Source organism: Telmatherina bonti (genome assembly GCF_933228915.1).
Source record: "Telmatherina bonti genome assembly, chromosome: 4".
Lineage (NCBI taxonomy): Eukaryota > Metazoa > Chordata > Actinopteri > Atheriniformes > Telmatherinidae > Telmatherina > Telmatherina bonti.
This window is the reverse complement of record NC_136622.1, coordinates 11,160,030-11,178,585: the sequence shown is the minus strand read 5'-3', so window position 1 is coordinate 11,178,585 and position 18,556 is coordinate 11,160,030. Positions and strand designations below refer to the sequence as shown.

Sequence of the window (18,556 nt, the reverse complement as noted above, 5' to 3'; positions counted from 1 at the left end):
TATTGGCAGTAAATGAACTGTGTGTAGCTCGATTTGGATGCTGATGTTAACAATAAGTTTGCCCTCATATGCCAGAGTAAGTTCCTCAGGGTTCTATGGTTGGGCCACGACTTTTTACTTGCTACACACTCCCATGTGATAGTATTATGACGCAATGTGGCTTAATTTTCCATGGTTACCTATATAATACTCATACTTGGCTCGAATCAGACTCACAGTTCAAGACTTGTGTACACTCATTCATTTTTATGTTTTTTCGGAGCTGTCAACTGATCACCACCTGGTGGTGAGTTGGCTCAGATGGTGGGGGAGGAAGCCGGTCAGAGCTGGCAGGCCCAAACGTGTTGTGAGGGTCTGCTGGGAACATCTGGCTGAGTCCCCTGTCAGAGCGAGCTTCAACTCCCACCTTCAGCAGAGCTTCGAACATGTCCCGGGTGAGGCGGGGGACATTGAGTCCGAATGGGCTGTGTTCCGTGCCTCTATTGCTGAGGCGGCCAGCCGGAGCTGTGGCTGCAAGGTCGTTGGTGCCTGTCGTGGCGGTAATCCCAGGACTCGTTGGTGGACACCAGCAGTGAGGGATGCTGTCAAGCTGAAGAAGGAGTCCTATCGGGCCTTCTTGGCCTGTGGGACTCTGGAGGCAGCTGATGGGTACCGACGGGCTAAGCGGCATGCGGCTTTAGCCGTTGCCGAGGCAAAAACTCGGGCATGGGAGGAGTTCGGCGAGGCCATGGAGAAAGACTTCCGGACGGCTTCGAGGAGATTCTGGTCCACCATCCGGCGGCTCAGGAGGGGGAAGCAGTGCTCCGTCAATACTGTGTACAGTGGAGATGGGGAGCTGCTGACCTCAACTCGGGACGTTGTGGGTCGGTGGAGGGAATACTTCGAAGACCTCCTCAATCCTACCAACACGGCTTCCCATGAGGGAGCAGAGCTGGTGGACTCTCCTATCTCTGGGGCTGAAGTCGCTGAGGTGGTCAAAAAGCTCCTTGGCGGCAAGGCCCCGGGGGTGGATGAGATCCGCCCGGAGTTCCTTAAGGCTCTGGATGCTATGGGGCTGTCCTGGCTGACACGCCTCTGCAGCATTGCGTGGACATCGGGGGCAGTACCGCTGGATTGGCAGACTGGGGTGGTGGTCCCCCTTTTTAAGAAGGGGGACCGGAGGGTGTGTTCCAATTACAGGGGAATCACACTCCTCAGCCTCCCTGGTAAGGTCTATTCAGGGGTCCTGGAGAGGAGGGTCCGCCGGATAGTCGAATCCCGGATTGAGGAGGAGCAGTGTGGTTTTCGTCCTGGTCGCGGAACAGTGGACCAGCTCTATACCCTCTCTGGGGTCCTGGAGGGGGCATGGGAGTTTGCCCAACCAGTCTACATGTGCTTTGTGGACCTGGAGAAGGCATTCGACCGTGTCCCCCGGGGGCTCCTGTGGGGGGTACTCCGGGAGTATGGGGTACCGGACCCCCTTGTACGAGCTGTCCGGTCCCTGTATGACAGGTGTCAGAGCTTGGTCCGCATTGCCGGTAGTAAGTCGGATTCGTTTCCGGTGAGGGTTGGACTCCGCCAAGGCTGCCCTTTATCACCGATTCTGTTCATAACTTATATGGACAGAATTTCTAGGCGCAGCCGAGGTGTTGAGGGGATCTGACTTGGTGGCCTCAGGATTGGGTCCCTGCTTTTTGCGGATGACGTGGTCCTGTTGGCTTCATCTGGTCGTGATCTCCAGCTCTCGCTTGAGCGATTCGCGGCCGAGTGTGAAGCGGCTGGGATGAGAATCAGCTCCTCAAAATCTGAGACCATGGTCCTCAGCCGGAATAGGGTGGATTGCCCTCTCTGGGTCGGGAGTCAGGTCCTGCCTCAAGTGGAGGAGTTTAAATATCTCGGGGTCTTGTTCACGAGTGAGGGAAGGATGGAGCGTGAGATCGACAGACGGATCGGTGCGGCGTCTGCAGTAATGCGGGCTCTGCGCCGGTCTGTCGTGGTGAAGAAGGAGCTGAGCCAGAAGGCGAAGCTCTCGATTTATCAGTCGATCTACGTTCCTACCCTCACCTATGGTCATGAGCTGTGGGTCGTGACCGAAAGAACGAGATCTCGTATACAGGCGGCTGAAATGAGTTTCCTCCGCAGGGTGGCCAGGCTCTCCCTTAGAGATAGGGTGAGGAGCTCGGTCATCCGGGAGGGGCTCAGAGTAGAGCCGCTGCTCCTTCGCATCGAGAGGAACCAGTTGAGGTGGCTCGGGCATCTGGTCAGGATGCCTCCTGGACACCTCCCTGGTGAGGTGTTCCAGGCACGTCCCTCGGGGAGGAGACCCCGGGGAAGACCCAGGACACGCTGGAGGGATTACATCTCTCGGCTGGCCTGGGAACGCCTCGGGATCCCCCCCGCAGAGTTGGCAAATGTGGCTGGGGAGAGGGAAGTCTGGGCTTCCCTGCTTAGGCTGCTGCCCCCGCGACCCGACCCCGGATAAGCGGCAGAAGATGGATGGATGGATGGATGTAGAATCATCTTATTGAAATATTTGCTCCTAATGAGGAAAAAACGACAAAGTTAAATAAAAGGCATGCTTTAAAAGACCATCATGTTAAAGTTTGACTTTGATGGACTGCTAACCTTTCCAGGTTGTACCTCCCTTCCACACTCCCCACCCCCCATGACAGCTGGATGTGTTCCAGTCATCAAAACCTTGACCAGAGTAATGTTGTAAAGGGGATGGATGGATGGATGGATGGATGGATGGATGGATGGACGGATGGATAAATGACTGATTAAAATAATCTAACTGTTTTGATGTAAAGTGTGATGCAATAAGCCCCGACATCTGAGGAAAGACAACCAGGCTCTGCTGGAATATAAACAATCTAAGAAATACTTTCTATTCAGTAAGATGTTTTTAAGATTCTGTTTATTTCTTACGCTGAACTTTGTTCCAAACTCAACCTGTTGGAGGAACATGTTCAGCTCATTACTTCTGTCCAGACCTCCAGTCATCTGATCCCCCTTTAACTCTAAACCAGTTGTCAATCCTGAACATGCATCCTTCATGTTCTGACTTCTTACCGGACTCCTCCTTGCACTTCTTTATTTTTGTTTGAAGTTATAATTTCTTCTCTCCCTCTCTGGAGGCTTTTTTTTACGTTTGGGACTCTCATTTGCTTTCAGGTTTCTGTGGAGGAATAGACCCTGGTCCACATGTTTAGCTTTCAGGACGGTTCTCTGTGCTTCTACCATGTCTCCTGCAGAGGAGAAATGTCTCTGCAGACGCTTATACTAGGAATGCTTGTCTGCAAAGGTAAGAGTACTCATGTTCACGGTCCCTCCATTGACTGAGGATCTCCTTTAAGTAGCAAAGCTCTAAACCTCTTGATCTCAGCTGCAGCAGCATCGTCTGCAGATTATGATGCTGTAATGCCACTAAAAACTCATTACGTTAAAAACTACAGCCATGATTATGACTGAAAGGAAAGGTTGTTTTGCAGTTACTGTGCATGTTTAATGTTTTCACTGCTAGTTGCACCTTCAGTTGTAAGATTCCCAGCCAAACACACTTACAGACTTGCTCCAAGCAAAAACCAGCAACAATAAACAGACATTCTGTTATAAAGTAAATACCTGAGTAGGTTTCTGCTCCTTGGTTTATAGCTGACAGGCAATAACTGTGCTAATCTCACTAGATGAGCAGACACGGTACAAAAGTCATGTTCAGTTTGGAAATGATAAAATCAACTGGATTACTGAGCTGAGTTGCCTGTTACATCCCTGCAGGGCAGAAAGTCGTGAATACTTTCCACCTATGGTGCAATAACGCTTTATGCAGTTACAACTGGGATCTCCTCCGTGTAGATAAAACAGCAGTGAGATTCAGAAAAGTTAGGAACGTTAACATTTTACAAACTAAAACTCTAGAAGAAACTGCAACATATTATTTTCTTTAAGCTTGAAAATACCGGCAGTGACACAGATGCATGAAGCCGAGTGGAGAAGCTTGACCTGCTGTGTCAACCCACACCGCTACCTGTGATCTGCACATCTGATTGTGCTTTCTCTTCTTCTGTGGCCTGAAGATGCCCATTCTCCCCTAATTAAGGAGGCTCTGCTCCGTTTTCAGCTTGTCACCAAGGGAGACTCCATGGCAACTACACTATAATCCACAGAGCGTTATTATGGAGTGGATGTTTGGCAGGTTGGTGCTTGATGTACAAAAATCCATCACTATTCAAAGCTAGACTATCGAGTCACAACTGGATCAAATGCATTTTGTGAAGATAGAAAAAAAATCCTTTCAGAATAAAAACGTGCCCCATACTTATCATACCAGTTTAGTAATGGTTCATCATACCAGTTCAGCACTGGTTCATCATACCAGTTCAGCATTGGTTCATCATACCAGTTCAGTGATGGTTCATCAAACAAGTTCAGCTTTGGTTCATCATACCAGTTCAGCATTGGTTCATCATACCAGTTCAGCATTGGTTCATCATACCAGTTCAGTAATGGTTCATCATACCAGTTGAGTAATGGTTCATCATACCAGTTCAGCATTGGTTCATCATACCAGTTCAGTAATGGTTCATCATACCAGTTCCGTTATGTTTTATCATACCAGTTCAGTAATAGTTCATTATACCAGTTCAGTAATGGTTCATCATACCAGTTCCGTAATGGTTCATCATACCAGTTCAGCATTGGTTCATCATACAAGTTCAGTAATGGTTCATCATACCAGTTCAGTAATGGTTCATCATAACAGTTCAGCATTGGTTCATCATACCAGTTTAGTAATGATTCATCATACCAGTTCAACATTGGTTCATCATACCGGTTCAGTAATAGTTCATCATACCAGTTCAGTAATGGTTCATCACACCAGTTCAGTAATGGTTCATCATACCAGTTCCATAATGGTTCATCATACCAGTTCTGTAATGGTTCATCATACCAGTTCAGTAATGGTTCATCATACCAGTTCAGTAATGGTTCATCATACCAGTTCCGTAATGGTTTATCATACCAGTTCTGTAATGGTTCATCATACCAGTTCAGTAATGGTTCATCATACCAGTTCAGCATTAGTTCATCATACCAGTTCCGTAATGGTTCATCATACCAGTTCCGTAATGGGTTTATCATACCGGTTCAGTAATTGTTCATCATACCAGTTCCGTTATGGTTTATCATATCAGTTCAGTAATAGTTCATCATACCAGTTCAGTAATGGTTCATCACACCAGTTCAGTAATGGTTCATCATACCAGTTCCATAATGGTTCATCATACCAGTTCTGTAATGGTTCATCATACCAGTTCAGTAATGGTTCATCATACCAGTTCAGTAATGGTTCATCATACCAGTTCCGTAATGGTTTATCATACCAGTTCTGTAATGGTTCATCATACCAGTTCAGTAATGGTTCATCATACCAGTTCCGTAATGGTTCATCATACCAGTTCCGTAATGGTTCATCATACCAGAAACAATGACGCTCAAAAGATCAAATTCCACCAATCTTCATATAAAGAGCATCTTTAGTAAACTTGATTTCATTTTTTCCATCGAGATTTTCCTGCTGCTTGTCACCAGTATCTTTTTTTTTATTATTTTTTATTCTCACAGCTTTTACCTTATTTCCATCACTTTACCACCCTGAAATTCAATTTTATCGACCACTTTGAGCATACCCTCTTCGCTTTATTCCTTCTGTTGCTTATCGTTTTATGCTGTCATCATTTTCCCTCTCATCTTTCCCTTTAATACAACTGATCCACTTTACATCCCCCACAATGCAGCACTCAGCCTTGGACTGGAGGCTCAGCCAGCTGCACAACAATAAAGAAGTGAATGAAAATGTAAATTTGTGCATAATTAGAGGTTAGTTTAAATATATTTTTGAATGATCAATTATCACAGTAAAAGTTTAGCTTTAATTTTAGACTTTGGACACTTTATTTTAACAATTAATAGGTTGTTTTTTTTTATTTCTGTCGTGATTTGGTTTTCTTTGTTACTCTTTACTTCCTGTATTCCAGAGGGTCCAGGTCCAATCCTGATCAACTATTCTGCAAGTGTTGGATGTGTTCTTTCACCAACACACCTGGACCAAATGAACGGCTTGTTAACATGCGTCTGCAGAGTTAAATGGCCTTTAGATGAGATAATTTGGTCTTTTATTTAGCTGTGTTGGAGAAGGAATGCATCTAAGAGTTGCACAGTTGTGATTCTCCAGGACTTGGCCGGTCCTGCTGTAGGGTACCCTTAGAAGTGTCTTTTTAGGTCATGGTTGTCCAGTACTGGTCCTCAAGCACCACAATACTTCACGTTTCCCTGTCCCAACACACCTGAACGTAATTAGCATCTCGCTATGAGGCCTCTGCAGCTGAATGACATGCAGATGATGGAATTCAGACATGTGATTCAGGTGTGTTACAGAGGGATATATCTCATAGTTGCAGGATAATGGATCACAAGGACCAGGTTTGGGGGTCCGTGCACTGGAACATCTACACCCTGTTAAAGGTTAAAAATCAGAGTAACTTGATTATAAGGTTTAAAAATACATGATTAGGACTTAAATAAATTGTTTGTACTTGACCATTAAGCCTAATTAACCCCATTTTGACAAGCCTGGTTCCTTTCAGGACCACAGGAAGCTGAATTAAATTCAATTAAAGTCAGCTTTATTTGTATAAATCCAATTCACAACAGTGTCATCTCAGGGCACTTTACAGACATATCAGGTTACAGATGTAAAGAAATTTTAGATCTTTATTAGCTGCACAAACAAAGTCATTCATGGAAGAGTTTTTTTGGGGGTTTTTTTTTTTTTTTTTTACACCAAAGCAGTCCCCTGCAGGTCATTTCTTTGGTATGGATGGAATTTAAGAGATTAGTAGTTTACTAATGCTTTATAGTACAGTATAGTTTAGTTTATATCTTTATAGTACAGTATAGTATAGTTTATATCTTTATAGTACAGTATAGTATAGTTTATATCTTTATAGTACAGTATAGTATAGTTTATATCTTTATAGTACAGTATAGTATAGTTTATATCACAATCAGTGTGAACTCATCAACTTAGATATCATCAAAATTATCTTTATTTTCTGTCAACACTGTGTGTGTGTGTGTGTGGGGGGGGGGGGGGGGGGGGGGGGGGGGGAAATGTAAGATCTTTTTTTTTGTTCTGCTGAGCAAATTTATTTTGCCAAGGGGAACTTTTATAGATGTAATGATCCCCTTGTATTTCATTCATTCATTCATTTTCCGAACCGCTTATTCCAATTCAGGGTCGCGGGGAAGCTGGAGCCTATCCCAGCTGGCTTTGGGCGACAGGCAGGGTACACCCTGGACAGCTCGCCAGTCCATCGCAGGGCTACATACATACATATATACACATATATATATATATTTATACATATATATATATATATATATATATATATATATATATATATATATATATATATATATATATATATCCATACACATACAGACATATACATACATACATATGTACACACACATACAAACCCACACACATAAATATATACACCCACACAAGCCAACTCTAGATTCATGGTCCCTGTGGAGAACAAAACCATTGACAATCATGAGGACCAGAAACTAGCAAGTTAAGTCAAAAAGACAGAAAGAGAGGTACCTGCTGTTAATGAATAAACTTGCTGGATGACTCAGTGACTGTGACACATGCAGAACATTCATGCAGAACATTCAGAGTGGAACGTGTTCAGAGAAGAGTGATCATGCCAATGTGACCCCGCCCGCCTAGGGCTAGAGGCAGGCCAGGAGAACCCAGAGACCCGGGTAACCGACAGTCACCCCCAGGCACAGACCCAACCCCCCCACTCCGGAGCCAGCCATGCATCTGCCCAGGAGGTGGCAAAGGAGGTCCCCAACCAGAGTCCCCCGCAGTCAGGGGGAACAGGCCCCAGCAGGCCCAGGCCGGCAAGGGCCGATCCTGCCGGGCACCGGCCACCCAGGGCAGAAAGAGCACAGGCCCCAGGGCCCCAAGAGCCCGAGAGCAGCCCCCCGCCCCCGCAGGCAGAGGGCACAGCCGACACCAACGGAGGACCAGGATCCCCAGACCGCCACCTAGCGGCAGCCAGGTCGCACCCCAGCGCACCAGCAGCGCTCCCCGGGTACAGGACACCACCCCCCCACCACCAAACCACACACACGTATACATGCATACCCTCCCTCCCCCAACACGCACTCCCCTCTCAACCCCCATCCACACACCCCTCCGTAATCTACACACATCTCCCATCACATACACAACCCCACCCCACCTCTACTCACTCACCCATACCAAGTCACACAGACCCCAACCGACCCCGCCCCCACACACGCTCACACCCCGCCACCCCATCGCTCTACTTCTACCCAACCACACATGCCCCACCAAACACCCCTCCACCACCCACAGCACCCCCTCCACACACACCCTCACTCCTCCAACACAGGCACACCACATTACATACAACCCACCCACCAACATACCCCTCCACACACACACACACACACATCTACTCATCCGCACACATCCCTATCCCCTCACCCCCCTACCCACCTATATCCCCAACCCTAACCCCCCCCCAACCATCCCACCATCCATCTGTAACCCCATACACCCGCTCCCACACATCCTCACCTCACCCCTCCATCATGTCCCATGTGAGATGTCCCAGAGGGGGCAGAGGACAGGATGGCCCCGATCAGGGCCCCCATAATTACCGCCCACCACTCCCAGCGTTCCCCCCACCATCCCACAGATGCAGCTGACCCAGCACCCCCCCAGGGCCGGCGACAACCCTCCTACAGCCAGGCCAGCCCAGACTTAGGTCTAATGGATGGCACTCTTCCCCCACCCGTACCCTCCCCCAGTAAAGCCCCGAGAATAGGGGCATGAGAGGACCCTATCGCCCCTGCCTCCCCCCCGCTTATGACTGATTGTGAAGTATGTATTAGTTGCAATTAAAATTCAGGGAAGTGCCACGCGGTGTTGGGAGAGGGACCACCTAAGCAGCCCCGCCCACCATACACCGCATGCTCTTCCCCCTAATTTGTTGTCAGTGTTTTGGTGTTTTGATGTCTAAGTGTAATTAAAACTGGGAGGTGAGCCGAGGCTGGGTGCAGCGATCAAGACCACCTTGATGGCCTTTAAGATCTTTTTAAGTGAGAGGGATAAAGACCTGAAGCTGGAAGATTATCTTAATAAATATAAAAATGACTTGTCTCCAGCATTCAGAGGTTGGTATTAATAAATACCTGAAGGGACAAAACTACATTCTGTTCCAACAGCGATGAGCTGTTTTTAGCTCTGGAGTGACACTTAGAGTTTCTTAAAAGTAACTTCTAAAGTGCACTGCATATAGAGCACTTGTCAATAACTGATCAATAACATGCTTTTAGCACTTAGAGAAACAGGAAGATGTCAGCTTTTATCTTTGCAGTTAGAAGATCAGTTTTTCTCACAAGATGCTTTTTTTTCTCTTCTTCAATCTTGGTTTTCTTTTCCCAGTTATTTAATATGAATATTTTACACATTAAAATGATGAGGGGAAAAAAGACAATAAACAAAAATAAAAAGGAGCAGATAAATGTCTGCTTATTAAAGCTGGGGAGAGGAGACATACAAAGTTAAATAATAATAATAAGACAAAGAAGAAGAAGAAGAAGAAGAATGAACAACCAGGGTTAGTTTTGTTTTCTGTTTTTCTTTTTAAAGATCATTCTGGAACCAGAGTTTGATTTGGACCTTTCAGGCTTCCATTATCTAATAATATATTAGATATATTCTCTCAAGAGACTACCTTAAGTGTTACTCTTGACGTTTCCTAAAGTTTTCTTTGTTAGACTCTTTTTATTTCTGTATTTTTTTTTACGTTTTAACCTCAATTCTGACCCAGATGTATTTAAGTTTCTTCAAGGATTGAAAGATATGATGCTGAAAACCAGTTCCCCTCGAGCAGACCAGTCACTCACCACAGGAAGACAATAAATGTTAACAGTTTAATACAATTGTGGGGTTATCAGGCAAGTCCACACGTAGAACAGACTGTAGTCAGGGCACAAACCATTCAGCAGCAGTCATAGTTTAGCTCGGGTCAACTCAGGATAACCCAATAGCTTTAGTCAAAATCTCCACCTGTAAAATAAAAGAATCAAACTGTATTACGGCTTGAAAGAAGCCAGAGATTGCAGGGATAAGGATAAATAACGGCTACACAAAGGAAGCAGGCTTTGCAGCCGAAGCTTAGATTCACACCGGAGGCAGAACAGAGGTGCGAGTTGTCCATGATGTAGTGGAGACACACAACTGCAGCAACAGTGAGAGTGTTGAGTTTATTTTTTCCTGCAAATAAACAACACATTTAACAAACAGACTGTGGAGCCAGAAGGTTGCTGTAAATAAATACTGTTTTGCACTGTAAACACACGCTGTGTGTTTATGTACGTATTTATGCTGAAAGTTGACTCAGAGCAGTGGGGAACATCCTGAAACTACTGGTTTGTGGTTTGCTGCAGAAGGGCTGTTTAACAACATGTTTTAATATTCCAACCTCAAGGAAGTCCTAACGAGGCCCAAAACAAAAAAGAAAGGTTAACACTATATAATAACTACACAGTCTGAAGCATTTGTTAAGCATTGGTTTATCATGCTCAATCCATATGATACGGTATAAAAATACAATCATTAAATATATTGTAGATGAGATTATTAATAAAGAGTACAACATTTTTAAATGTGTTATAAATTATCTAACAATGAGTATTCATGTCAGAAACTTGCTTTATAGATGATTAATTCAGAGCTTTGAACTCCTAACCAATGTGCTTATCAATGATGAGTAAAACATCCACAACTGTTCTTATGAACCATAACGAAATGGGTTTTACTGTCAGAAATATGCTTTGTAAATGATCATTTCAGTTTGTATTAATGATTAACCAATGCTTAACAAATGCTTAAGGGTGTGTAGTTATTATAAAGTGTTTCCAAAGAAAGAAAGAGCGGAATAAATAAGCTTCTGTTTGCATGGATTAGGGAAAGGAGCCTTGTAAAACTGGAAGGAAAGAAAAAGCTCATTCTAATGGGAAGGTCCCGGCAGCCATACCTTCTAAAGCTTAAGCTGAACCAAACGTTGGTGAAATGAGTCCTGCTACTTGCATCACAAACACCGCTTCTGTCACGCCCGACATGAAGGGCACCAGTATTCATGACCATGGAGCCAGAGCAGATCGCTGCAGTTTTAGCCTTTTTACTAATCAGCAATTCCAGAGACGAAACCGCCGTGCCGTAGCGTGACGTCTTTAAAACTCCAGTCATCATCTTTCATCATATCAATACGCGTAGCCGTGCAACGGATGTTTAATTTGGTAGCCACAAGAGATCAACCTGGTACTACCATCTCAGCCCATGAATAAAAAGATGCATTTATCCTTTGAAATGGGTCTTTGTTGCACCACAAGCCTTACATGCAGCCTTTGAAGCATGCAGTCCCTGATTTGGGACCCAGCTATTTGTTCTGTAACTGCCTCACCTCCTTTTATCCTTTTGTTTCAAGTCCTCTGTTGAAGGTAACTGAGTAAATTGAATCTACTTACAGAGTAAACAGGCCATAAAAGCAGAAATGTGAAGCATCAGATGGTTTCCATCACAGAACCATCTTGACATTAATGGGTGAAATGGTTTAGAAAAGACCAGGTATGATAAAAGAAAAGATGAATGGGTGAAACAAGCAAATGCAATAACTCCAATAAGTTAAAAGGAACATCCCATTCCACCAAAAACAACCTGTAGCTTCAGGGACAAAGTCAAAGTTTCTTTTTGATTGTTCTTTACCTGCAAGACTGATCTTCTGACTGCACACACTCAGGTGAAAACACACATTAAACACATCCACACAGATACAGTGCAGCTTGTTTTGAGAGAGACCTGAGATCAATCTGTCATAACATCATCCTGCTTTGCATCATTTGGTAGTATCTGCACCTGTAGCACGACAATTCTCAAAACACATTTACTTTTATTGTTTAACAAAGCTTGTCAAGTAATTAATTAAATCCACTATTTTTCTTCTAAAAATGTATTTTAAAAGACCAATTTAAAATTTATTAGTCAGCCTTTAATATTTCAAATTGTACATCTCTACGTCATCAGAAAATGTCTTTCATTGTTGTAGCGGAATAGCCTCTACAAATTATGAATTTATTAATTACCTCGGAGCACCACTCATCACTTTAAATTAACTTAAAATTCAGGCGGATGAGACACCTGAAATAAACTCAATTCAATAAACAGTCTCACTTCAAAGGAGTAAATCCTAAGAACGAATGAACCAGAAATTGTGCATTCAGAAATTATGACGAGAACGGATGAATTGATTATACATATTTATTTACAATGATGGTAAACATACAGCAGTGAAAATGAGCAATGATGGAAAAGTTATTGGTGAGATGGTATGATGAATTTGTCAGCATGGAATTTCATTTATAACATTAATAAAGAACGCTGAAATTAATTAAATGAGATGGAGCAGGAAGAAACTGGTTGGAATTAAGCAAATAAATCGGGATGATTATCTTACTTAAATCTTTGATAAGAACGTGTTCAATAATTCTAAATTTGGATAAGAATTCAAATTTAATTATTTAATTAGAATTTGATGTACTGGTTTGGGACATCACAAATGTCAGAGCGCTATAAGATCCTACTTGAACGCTGAATCCGGAGTGTGGGTCGAAGTGGGTGGTTGGTCCCCTATTCGGCGCCTTTCCGGGGGAATTGGATCCCTGGAGCGTCAGAAGATGTAGGTCTACGCAGCTACTCTGGCCTTCTGGACCCGTTCAGCGGAGTTCCAGAGCGGTGTGATGATGATGATCCAGATTGTCCCAAAAATAGATAGTTCCAGATTTTACGTGTAAAGACGTAGTGGAAAAAGTTGGAGCTACGGTTCTAGTTAATTACTGATCTCGGGAAAAATACTGGTTACAAATAAACACTTGTTGTACTTTCTCCCGTTCGGAAGAACGGAGAGGTAAAAACTTATAATGAAATAACAAAAAGAAAAAGAAGACGAAAGGCTAAAGACAAAAGCTAAAGACAAGAAAGAAACTTAGAGGAGACAAAAAGCTCCTGAAACTTTAGGAGGAGACAAAAAGCTGAGGAAGTCGGTCTGCCAGTCTAATTTAAACAGATCCGCCTTTCGAACTTCCAGCCAATCATGAGTTGCTTCTGTCAGAGGCTGACCAACCTTATCCAATCAGGTCAGCTCTAGTTCCTTCCCTCTGCATCTCATTAATGTGAACAGGATACTTTCAACTCCTTGCTTTGTCTGCCGCAATACACATCAATCACATTCTTTCAGAGTTATGCAGATTCCTCGTTTGCTGGGGAAGGAAAGCATTTTATAGTATTACTTTCACACATGAAAAGATTGGCTACATGTAATTTTTATTAAAGGTGGATTAATTAATTGTCATGACTCGTCCTCATCGGGTAATCCTAAAAGAAAACTCACATTTTATTCATTCACATTAGTAGCTTAAGAGAAGTCTGAAGCTTGGAAAACATAATCAACAATTATTTAATGCAGTGTTTATGATTAATATGCGTGTGTGATCAGTTCAAAGAATTAAATCACATATCAAGATAAAATAATGGAAAAGAAGAAATTCAATCAAAACAATTAACCACAGTCCTTTAGACTAAGTTAAATCGTTTCCTTCAATTGGGGAAAGAAGTTTGGATTCCTTCTGTCTCCTTCCCCGTCAGGGGAGGGGTTGTTCTGGCGCCATGAAGTCTGGTACTTTGATGAAAGGTGTCATTTTTGACAAGAACCAGGGTTTGGTCAGATGCGACTATCGGCATTTCCCCCAATCTGCAACCATAAATTGTTAGATGTGTCTTACTCCCTGGTGTTGACCCAGCTGCATTCTGTAGGGAGAAAAAAAAAGGTGTAAATCTCTGGGTGTCACCCTCCTCTTGGGTCAAATGGTCACTCTCTACTCATCCTGTGTGGATCAGTCTTTACAGCAGAGAAAAAAAAACAACTTGTTTAATCCAGTTGAATGTCTTTTTTAATCCTGGGAGGCCAAGATCACTACATTGTTCTGGTTTAAACTGGTAAAGTGTTCAGACAGACAGCATATTCCAGGCTTCAGCCACATCAATGATCCATTAATTCTTTTCTGTAAAATTAGCAAAGAATGTCATTACTGTCCACAGTTTACTTTTGTTTTTAATGCAAATGATCCATTTATGAGCCAAGTAAAATTTTATTTTCATGTCTTAATATTTCATAAATTAAATAAGGTCACATGCCATATAAGATACCAGTGGCGGCGAGAAAAGAACAAAATGTGAGTTATCAACTATTTTTTCCTTGACTGCTAAATTAAAACTAGAAAAGCATTTATGTGTATGAACCCGTATTACCCTCAGAAGCTGGTGACATTGTTGATAAAAACAAATGTACAACATCAGTTATGTGGAAGTGGTTGGGATTTCTAAAAACGGATGTGGAACAGATTAACACACGATGCAAAATATTCCGGCTTTCTGTGATACTGCAGACAGGAAACACAACCAATCTATTTCATCACCTTAAAAGATCATGGCTGTTTCAGCACACAAAGAGTTTGAAAAAGCCTCTACTTCATCTGCTGACTGCTACTGGCGCTAGCGTTAGCAGCAAAGGACACACCATAGTGTCCTTTGCTGCAATTACACCATACAATAAATATTCAAAACAGTCATAAAAAAAATTGCACTAATGCCATATCATATTGTATAGAAAAAGACATTATGGCACTTCTTGGAAAAGGAAGAATTAAAGTCTTTGATCAAAGACATAATACTTCTCCCAAACTGCACTACCTCATCAGTATAAAGACCGCCGGGGTAAACTTGAAAGTCAAGGTTGTACATGAATGTCAATAACTTCGCAACAACCACAGACATAAGAACCAGTCGGACATCTGTGATCCATTTCAGCCTCGCCATTCATTACATAGACTAAGGGTCTGGACTCTGCTGAGTAGGTGCCTGCAAACATTATAATTTACAGAAGATCATTCTGGTGAAATAATCAGACAGAAGCTTGAAAATGCTGTAGGGTCTTGGGGTCTAAAGGAAGAATGACAGGTCTGGATCACAACTGATCATGCTGCAAACATGGCCAAAACAATTTTTTTTAAAACAAAAAGGCTAGACAAGGTGATGATGTTTTGTATGTGCATATGTACGAAAAATGGCCCAGAAAATAAAAAAAAATCCCTCAAAAAAGTTTCTTGATTCAGATGGTGATCCCATAATTTCATGGATTCGAAAAGAACATTCATTGCCTCTGCCACCTCCTTGGTGGAGGCAGTTCATTTTATTTTCAGAGCAACAAGCAAAATGTTCAGAAAAATGAGCAAAACAAAGAAGTTAAAATATATAAAAATGGACTTTACAACTTTGAGTTTCTGCTTTTAATGTGATAATCTGCCAAAATAAAACAATAAAAACAGTCAAACATCACTTTTAAATGCAAAGGGTTTCATTCTCAGTTTTGTGTACTCATATGGGCCCCTCATTTTCAGATATCTAAACCTTATTCCTTCCCCCATTCCTCTGTCACATTAGTAATAAAACTTCTTAAATCCTCTGTAATGAATTTTGGCATTGTTTGCATGCTCTAACACCAAAAAAGACTAAGGGTGATTCTCAATTCTCCCCCTTCCCCCTTCCACTTAGCCCTAATCCCTCCATATTTCGCAATCATGTAGGGGGAAGGGGTATCCCAATTCTCCATTGGGCGAAGGCTAAGGGGGAAGGGTGAGGGCTACACACCCCTTAAAGTGAAAATTTTCCAGGACCACACTTCATTGAAGGAGTAGAAGCGTACATCTGCCAATTACTAGTTCCTGTACTGCGCGTTCACCAGCAACATGTCTACCAATGCTGAAAAAGAAGTTTAAAAATTTAAGTATTTTCAGCATTAAAATATGATTTAATAACAAGACTGAAATTACGGCATTTTATTTTACAATCGTATGTTCTGCTCTGTGACAGTTTGCTACAGTTAGCACAAGAGGCTAGCATTTGCTGAACTGCTGGTTTGATATATGAATGCATAAAACCACTGTCACTGTTCTTTCAGTGAAAATCATCTACATGTTGTTGCATTTCCTTTATTTTTGTGCACAGTGCTAAATTGTATCATATGTTTTAACCAGGGACGCCAGAACACACGAGGGCACTTATCTGCTACAGAGCAGAAAAAGAGGAGTTTATTGTTTACGTTCCTGTTCTTCTACTAATTTCTGTTAAAAAGCTACTATTAAGTTATAATTACATAAAGAAGTTACACGTGCAATTCCCATGTTGTAAATACAATGTCTTCAAAACAACGTTCAAGGGCCAGTAGTTCCCGTTTATGCGGTTTACACAGCATCAACATTTTTATACAATTATTACCAGGTTACTTTTGATGATTAGGGCTCAGTCTGTATTTATATCTACATTAAAAAAAAAAAATCAAGCTATGCACATGTATCTCATAGACAACTTGTATCTGACCCTCGTAATGGAAGGCATTGGGCTAATGAAAACAAACAAAAAATTTCTACTTTCGATCCAGAACATTCATAAAAGAGGTGTGGTTGGAAGGAAAGGTGACTGGCCAACAAGCAGACAAAAAATGGGAGATGTACCGATTGCCCAGACAACAGAAAGTAGCACGGCTGACGACAACGGCATCTTGGAAAACAATCACTCGTCGCCTCTGTTTGCAAAAGCAGCAAGAGTGCCGCAGCTTGATGACGTTGTCACGGTGTAGTGTCCCATCTCTTAGGGGAACATTTTCACCACTTGACACTTACCCCTCCACTGGGGGGCCGAGGGATAGGGCAAGGGATAGGGGAAGGGGTAAAAGATAGAATTGAGACTTAGCCTAATTCTGCATCCTTCTTGTGTCCTGTCTCATTTCTGAACTCCCTTCTGCCTATAAAAGTCAGTCCAATTTTGATTTGTTATATCTCTTTTTCTGTGACTTTCTCTCTGTCTTTACCTCTCTTCCTCTAACAATGTGCCCTTGTGTGACCAGTTGCTGGCATGTGATTTTGCCATTAAGCAAAATGCAGCTATTAAATGAGACTCTGGGACATAGAAAACATTATTAAGTGCAATTTATCAACTTCAGGATGCTGCAGGGCAACAACAGCTGCAGGAATGTCTACAATCAATAACAATGTGCTGTCAAAATGAATAAAAAGTACAGTTTTAAGTCAGAAACATATGTAGAGTTACTATAATAACACACAGAACAAAGATTGCAACTCAAATTGTTTGTTACATATATCCATGTATATTTGGTTGAATTTAATTGACAATTGAATTAAATTAACCAAACAAACATAATCAGTTATCTGAAAAAACAGTAGGTGTAATGCTGTAGAAAATTCAATCTTTACCCTATATTTATTATGAAGCTGCGTATTTCTGAGAATAAGGTTAACTGGGACCAATGAGGAATCTGTCCAATAGTTCCAGTCTGACTTTCACACAGTGTCACATAGTGCAGCTGTGCTCAGGTGGAACAGCAGCTTATTCACCAATTACAGGATTTTGGGGTGTTCTTTAGATAAAATAACCTTGATCCCAAGGTTACACCTGATGGCATACTCCCGCCTTTCATTTCCACCTTCAAGCTCCACTGTAACTTCTGTGTTTAATTTTGCGAGAGGCTCCAGCCCTTTGTAGACATGCATAATTAATATCCAGCAGTGATGATTAAGCTACCACTGCATGAGATCTCAGATATCCGCACTGATCTCAGCTTTGCTGCAGATTAAAAGGCTGTGTGTGTCGGTTTATGTCAAATATAATACGATCTAAAACATCTCTAACTCCAACAACTTTATGCCTGAATATATGGAAGAACACAACTTATAAATTAGTCGAGACACACACAGCCTAAAGTATTCTTGTGTTCATGCACATGAGGGAGAGAGCTGAGAAAACTCAGCAGCTTTGGCCAAAGAGGAATCACCTTCCCTGGATCTCCTGACCTGGATCTGAAGGTAAAAGCATGAAAGATTAACAACTCATCCTGTTGTTTACTGTTCACCTGTAGCAGAAGAGCAGACACAGCAGCATTTCACTCAATTAGACAAAGTCAAATGCACAAGATCATTTTCCACAGTTCTACCAGCGTAATCAGGACTCATTAAACCAAACCATTGTAAGAATGTTGTACTTTAAGATCAAAAAGACCAAACAGAAAGACCATGAAAATGTTTTAGCTTAATACTTGTGTGGGGACAGTGTTTAGCTCCTCTTATAAAGCAGCTGCTCCACACCATGACTACAGCTCTGGCACACAGTCAACCCAGGTTCAGATCACCCTTTGCTGCATGAAAGCCTCTCTTTGTCTTTCTATACTATATTCCCAAAAGCATCTGCACTGCAAAAACTCAGCCTTAAAAAACAAGAAAAAAATATACAAAAAATGAGGTAAATGTTGCTTAAAATGAGATAAATGAAAAAATAAAA

At 42.3% G+C, this 18,556-nt stretch overlaps 1 protein-coding gene across 1 annotated transcript in view; it reads right to left on the bottom strand.

Annotated features, from left to right (window-relative positions):
* Positions 1 to 18,556, bottom strand: part of klhdc8b (kelch domain containing 8B) — a gene marked incomplete at both ends in the record, with an annotated part of 177,116 nt that overhangs the window by 65,520 nt on the left and 93,040 nt on the right. The gene's annotated exons all lie outside the window — the stretch shown is intronic.